At 45.5% G+C, this 6,864-nt stretch overlaps 1 pseudogene; it reads right to left on the bottom strand.

Moving 5' to 3' along the window:
• Positions 1–2,580: 2,580 nt before the first annotated feature.
• Positions 2,581–4,194, bottom strand: LOC102477232 (stress-induced-phosphoprotein 1 pseudogene; annotated as a pseudogene).
• Positions 4,195–6,864: the final 2,670 nt, after the last annotated feature.

Here is a 6,864-nt window from a genome sequence, read left to right as displayed (position 1 = left end):
GCCTGCCTGGCTCCTTCCCGCCTGCCCTCGCCACTCTGCCTCCCAAATATGATCATAACAGCACAGAGCTATGAAGCTGCTTTTCATAGCACACGTTGACCAGCTCCCTAACAAGGTTCTGACTGTCGAAAAGAAAAGGAGGACATTGTAAGGAGGGGATCAAAGGAAGGAAGGGCAAAGAGGCAGAGTGGCGTGGTGGAGAGATCCCCACACAGCCCATGAAGCAGGACCCAGGGATGCTTGTTCATTTGAAACAGCTCTTCCCTCTCAGACCTCATTTTCCCCATTTGTAAAATGAGGGCCTATGTCTAGATTGGGTTTGTTTTTGTTTTGTTTTTAAGACTGGGTCTTTCTGTGTCATGACTCTCCTGCCTCAGCCCGCTGAGTTGCTGGGACTAAGGCCCATGCCACCACATCAAGCCTTTGGGTTGAACCAGGAATCAAACTTGGGCCTCCCAGTGTCTCAGTAGTTTGCATGACCACAGCTGAGCCTAGGTTGTTCCAATGTTCTGTCCAGCCTCTAGATGCCGGAAAACACCTTGACACCATGCAAAACAGGAGGATGGAAATGCCTGCTCACTCCACAACCTGCTGCTTAGAAATATTTAGTTGATTTAACTAGCCCTGAAATTTGGAATCCGGAGCAGGGACAACAAGCCATGGATTTTGGAGCAGAGAAACCGATGTTATCTTAGTCTACCTCAGATGTCACTGAAACACTCAGATTGTTGCTGTGGCCTATGTCCTTGTAACCACTTGAAGCTGTGAGTTAAGAAGCACCTGTACATACTAAATACCTAACAAGCATTTAATGAATTAATGGATGCATGCACAGAGCAGGTTAGGGCTAGGTTCTTTTTTATTTTCCGTTATTTATTCACTCACTATCTGCTGAGTGATAATTTAGTGTACAAGGGCCAGGAGATATGTTCAGAACAAAATAGACTAAGACCCTCCCCTCATGGAGTTTACATTCTGATAGGAAAACATAAACCCTAAATATAAAAAAGTTACTTGCTCAATGATGACAAGTGCTAGAAAAAAAAATAATAAAGGAAGGTAAGACTATATAGATAGATAGATAGATAGATGAGGGGTGAAACATCACGTTGTACACAGTGCAATCAGGCTAGGACTCCTAAGAGGGCATTTGAACAGAGAGGTAGCAGCGCAGTCAAGGCTATGCATACGAAGACAGCCTGTCAGGTAGAAATGGGTTTAAGTGAAGAGTCCTTGCAGCAATAATCTGCTTGGTGCACTTAAGAAGCGGCATGACAGTCTGTGTGGTTGGAGCCATTCAAGCAAGGTAGAGGCCAACAGATGATGATGTTAGAAAACCAGAGGTGGGTACATGGTGAGGATTAGACTTGAGCTTTAATAAAGACTGCCATCTTGGAGAAGGGTTTGGAGCAGAGAAGAGAGAGTTTGTGATTGATATATATATATTTTAGAGGATTTTGGTATAGGGCGTGTGCACTTGCCAGAAAGACAGAAAGAGACAGAGAGACAGAAAGCAAGAAATCACTCCACAGGAGGGATGGCCATGCTGCAATCCCTTCTCCTCCATTCTCCTCTCAGGACATTGGGCACGCACGCATACGCACCCAGTGTGAGTTTAAGCCACTGGGTTCAGGACTCGAACCGTGGTCGACTACATGGGAGTCCAGCAACATAGCCATCATGCCAGCTGCTGGTTCCAGTGACATATTTTTATAGGCAAATTGTCTCAAGTTAGGAAAGAGTATTGACATGGAGAAAAACTACGAGGGTAATGAAATAATCCAGGAAACAAATGATAGAGCGAATCCATCATAGTGAGGGATGTATTGTAAAACAGGATTAGATTCAGAGCATATTTCAAGATTATGTTAATCTAGATGAGCTAGCATCTACCCTGTACTGCCGTTTCTCCAATGATCGATGACTCCTTTTTCTTTTTCTTTTCTTTTCTTTTCTTTTTTTTATAACCATGCCTGACCGGCTTGTTTTATTGGAGAAGGGATCATGGAGTTAACAATGTGAAGATAGCTGGGACCTGAGGTTGGGAAAAACACCCTCCCCACCCCATACACACCCACTGCCCCAAATGAAAATAACCGACTACGGGACAGCAGCTGAGACAGCAACTCGGGGGCAGGGGACGGAGACACGGAACTCCAGGGCAGCAGTGCCGAGACCATGCGTGTGCTGGGACGGGTCAGAGGCAGCGGCTGTGCGAGTAACGCAAGTTTAAGTCTCTGTGTCTTCCATGTGGGTATGTATAAATATATAGAGTTAAGTTGTTCTCATTCCCCCTCTCTCCCTTCTGCTCCATGCTCCTCGCCGCGGTCCCAGCTCCACTTTCCACATGAAGGTGAAGGGAAGGGGGATGAACAAGTCATCACCGAATTGCTATCAGACCCACATCCATCGCTTCTGGATCTTCTGCGCTATTACAGGATTTTTTAAGTGTTCGCTGAGTGCCTGGGGATCCTTCTGCATCTGTTCCAGGATGAGCCGCATGGCTGGACCACTCATAATCTCCTGCACCTCAGGATTACTTTCCACATGAAGGTGAAGGGAAGGGGGATGAACAAGTCATCACCGAATTGCTATCAGACCCACATCCATCGCTTCTGGATCTTCTGCGCTATTACAGGATTTTTTAAGTGTTCGCTGAGTGCCTGGGGATCCTTCTGCATCTGTTCCAGGATGAGCCGCATGGCTGGACCACTCATAATCTCCTGCACCTCAGGATTGGCCATGGCCCGCCACTTCACATCTTCAGGGCTGTCGTAGTGGTCGTATCCGAAGAGGACACAGGTGGCCCCTCCTTACAGTTGGAGTCTAGGTCTAGTGCCTTTTGGTACACATCCATGGCTTTCGTGTAGTCCTTCATTGCTTCGAGGGCTGCTGCTTTCCATGTGTAACCCTTGATAAAGGTTGGCTCCAGCCGGATACACTCCTCACAGCCCTTAAGTGCTAGCTGAAACTCCAGCAGTTTGGTGTAACAGGCAGCTCGGTTGCTGTATGATTTGGCATCCCGTGGGTTCCGTTTGATGGCTTCTATATAATGCTTCATTGCCTGGGGATAGTCCCCTTTCTGAAAACACTCATTGCCTTTGTTCTTCTCCTCCAAAGCCAGGTCAGGGTTTATGTAGACCAGTCGTTCTTGCTCCTTCAGGATTTTCTCTGCCTGCTGGCATTTCTTGAGCACATCTGGGGTTCGGTCTTCTGCCAGAGACTTGTTGTAGAAATGTATGGCATCCTTGTCCTTTTCTTCTTTGAAACAGGAGTTGCCAATTTGAGCATAAGCTTTGGCAATCTGTCGATAGTCCTCTCGGTCTTCTCTCCCCACTTCAATGGCCCTCTCGCACAGTTCTCGGCATTTATTGTAGTCACCCTTTTCAAAGAATACGGCTGCTTGATTGGTGATGTAAGTCATGTTGGTGGGGTCCGGTTCCTTGGCTGGGTCATAATGCTTCAAGGCTGTGTCAAAATCTTTCTTCTTGTAGGCATCATTCCCCAGCTCTTTTTCTTTCAGTGTCTGCTTCTTATTCTCTGGAAGATCTTCCATTGGCTCTGATTTGGTCTCCTTTTTGGGAGGAGGAGGTAGTGGTGGTGTTGCAACCTCATCCTCCTCATCCATACTGCCCAGATCCACTCCAAGGAGGACACTAAGTGTGGTCATGATTCGGGGATCTTGCAGTTTTGTGCCCAGGTCAGAGGGTTTGTTTCATAGTTGCTCTATCAGTTCCCAGTAGGTAGGATCACTGAGCAGTGTTCTTGTCCTGGGATTACTCTCCAACTTCTGATATGGATTGGGCATGTTGAAAGGGTTCATAAATTTCCTTTCTGCCAATCGGGCTTCCATATTATGTAAACCCTCTTTAAGTTGAGGGTTATTTGTTCATGTTTTAAACCCTCCTCATAGGTTCGCTTGGCTTCTTCAAATTGGTTTAAGAACTCAAGAGCTGCTGCTTTTCTTGAATAACCCTTGCCCCAGTTGGGCTTTAGATCAACAGTTTTACAGCCATCCTCATAAACCCTCTGGTAGTCCCCTTTCTTGGCAGAGGCTGCAGACCGATTGCTGTAGAGCCCATGGTTCTGGGGGTCCAACTTAATTGCTTCTGAATAGCACTGTAAGGCATCATCGATGTTACCGGCACTCAGGGCCTTATTGTCCTTCTCTTTCAGCTCATTTACCTGCTCCATAGCCCAGCCCAGAACCCAGTTGAATCGAGTCCATCCGCTTCGCGTTCCCCGATGACTCCTTTTTCTAATGACAATGATGCAATCACTGTGGGTCCTATTTCTGTGTAGCTATCAAATACTTGGCATTTTTTCTTAACAAAACATCAGCATCTGATAAGCCTCTGTTCCCCATTGTATTTTAACCAATATTTATTAATCATCAGACTCCAATCTCTTCCTCCACCTCCACTCCCAGCATCCTAGTGCCAAATTCCTATTGAATTTTTTCAGTTTCTCAAGCTAAGCAGGGTTTTATGTTTTTGTTTTTGTTTTGTTTTTTAGAGAGAATTCTGCTACAGCGTGTGTGCATTTGCCTGAGAGACAGAGAGAGAGAAGGTGAGAAATCACCCCCAGGGAGGATGACCGTGTCACAACCCCTTCTTCTCCATTCTCCTCTCAGGATTTTGGGCATGCATGCACATGTGCCCAGCATGACTTTCTTTTTTTTTATTACTTTACCCAGCATGACTTTCTTTTTTTTTATTATTTATATATTTTTATTATTATTCATACATTAAATCGCTATACATCATTTAGATTGTGAAGAGACTTTACCCAGCATGATACACACCTCAGTCCAGCCCAGTTGAGACCACCGTGCACATCCTCATCAACAGATAATAAACCTTATCTGTATCCCACAGGTGTCTTACCTCTCCATCCCCCCCCCCCTCAAATTTCCTCACTCTTCCTCTCTCACATTCTCTTTCCATTTTGTCTCTAGTGTCCATTATGGCAGCCATGTTGGAACTCAATCATGGTTAGCCATGTGGGAGTCCAGCGTGCCAATCACTTTGTCACCTGCTGGCCCCAAGCTGAGCAGTCATTGATCGCATACCCTGAGCAGAGGGGGCGAAGGTGGTTGGCAGAGTGAAACATAAGGTTAAGAAGTATTTGTTTCCTTTGTTAATAATGAGAACAAAGTAAATATGTTTAAATACTGAAAGAAGTACCAGTCCACAAAAGGAGAAACTGAGAAAATTATCAGAGAAAGAACCGAAACAGCAAAATCATGAAGGGGCAAGGAGCACTGGATGAGAGTTCTTTAAAGAGGAAGGGAGGGGTACAGACAAGCACCATCGCACGCTGCCATCGTAGGAGGTGGGCAGTGGTCTCTTACATTTCTGTTTTATGAACCGAGCTTGAGAATACAGGTGGAGGCCAAGGTTTGAGAAGAGAGCAGAATGTTTTAAACATCTACTGGGGAACAGACAAGGAACCTGAAACGCAAAGACATGGGTCGTTTCTGGACAGCACTGAGGCCTTTGTTTAGCTTCAAGTGCATACATTTATAGAGAGCATGATATGTAGACTAGTTTATTTCCCTCAATGGAATTCAGCAGCCTGCCTAGTAATGCAGTTAAAATAGACTATTCGATTACTTAGGGTTAGTTTGTGATGTGTGTGCCAAAATAAAACAGCAGATCTGTGGTATTAAAATAAAGAGTTGCTGATGTGACAGGAAATCAAAGCTTTGGAAGTAGGGATGACAGTAAAGAGCAGCAGACAGTGCTGGACAACGAAGAGTGTTGATGAATTGGAGGTCACAACTGAAGAACCAGAAAGCTGAGAGAAAGTGACGAAGGAATTGGGAGGAGAGGAAGGTCGTGTTCAGAAAGCAGGCGGTGTGAATTTTGTGACTGAGGTGCAGCCTTGCCAGAATATGATCAAGTCCAGAGTACAGCCACCAGAGTGAGCGAATGGAGTGGGTTAGAGGACTAGCCACTACATGGAGAAAGAGCAGGGAACTGGAAGACTGAGAGGTCTAACAGCTCACACGTGTGAATGTAGAAGGCCCCCAGAAAGGTGACAGCACTTAGGAAGTAGAGGGATGTGGAGGCAGGAGCCCTGTGCCCGGAATAAAGGGGCATCCAAAGCAGTGAGCCAATGGCGATGATGCAAAAAGGTCAAAGAGGGTTCCGGGGAATGCAGAGGCATAAAGGGAGCATAAATTGTGTTTATAAACACCTGGTTCAACCCAAAGCATAGAGAGGAGACTGTGTGACGTGGACTGTATGAGGAACCAGAGTTTAGGGCAAGAATTGGCAGAGACGTGTGAGGATCTACGTCGCAGAGGCATCCCTTGATCAAGCTGAGCCAGAGAAAACACAACCTTCCTGAGATATTTACCATGGACATGCATAGGTCTCCGGACCACAAGGGACTAGGGAGAAAAGACTCAGAGTCAACTTTAGGTATAAACCAGTGAGTTTATAACTTGAATTCAACTTTCACAATTGGATCAATTGAAGAGACAGTGTATTCAGCAGATTTTGTGACTAGGCGTGAACTGATCAGAGGCCAAGTAGCTGGTAAACATAGCTACAGCCACCATAATAGGAATTCAAACTCGAATTCAACAGACAAGAGGTGGCCAAGAAAAGATGGGAAGCCTGCTGAAGGAAATGAGATTGAGCCAAATTCTGAAGGATGGCCAAGATATGGAGAGAGATGAGGAGAGGAGAGAAGATATTCCAAACAGGGGGAATACTCTAACCATATGTGGCAAGGAGCTACCAGTTAAGAAAAGTTCTTTATAGAAGACTTGATGAAGTTCCCAGTTATTCTGCTTGGCTTAGAATCATAAAACCCCATAAATGTTTTAAAGTTGAACTGAGATCTTTAAGAACT

Source organism: Tupaia chinensis, unplaced genomic scaffold (genome assembly GCF_000334495.1).
Source record: "Tupaia chinensis unplaced genomic scaffold, TupChi_1.0 Scaffold000138_1, whole genome shotgun sequence".
Classification (NCBI taxonomy): Eukaryota; Metazoa; Chordata; class Mammalia; order Scandentia; family Tupaiidae; genus Tupaia; species Tupaia belangeri.
Note: the sequence above shows the minus strand (reverse complement) of the source record. Positions and strands in the feature narration are given on the sequence as shown.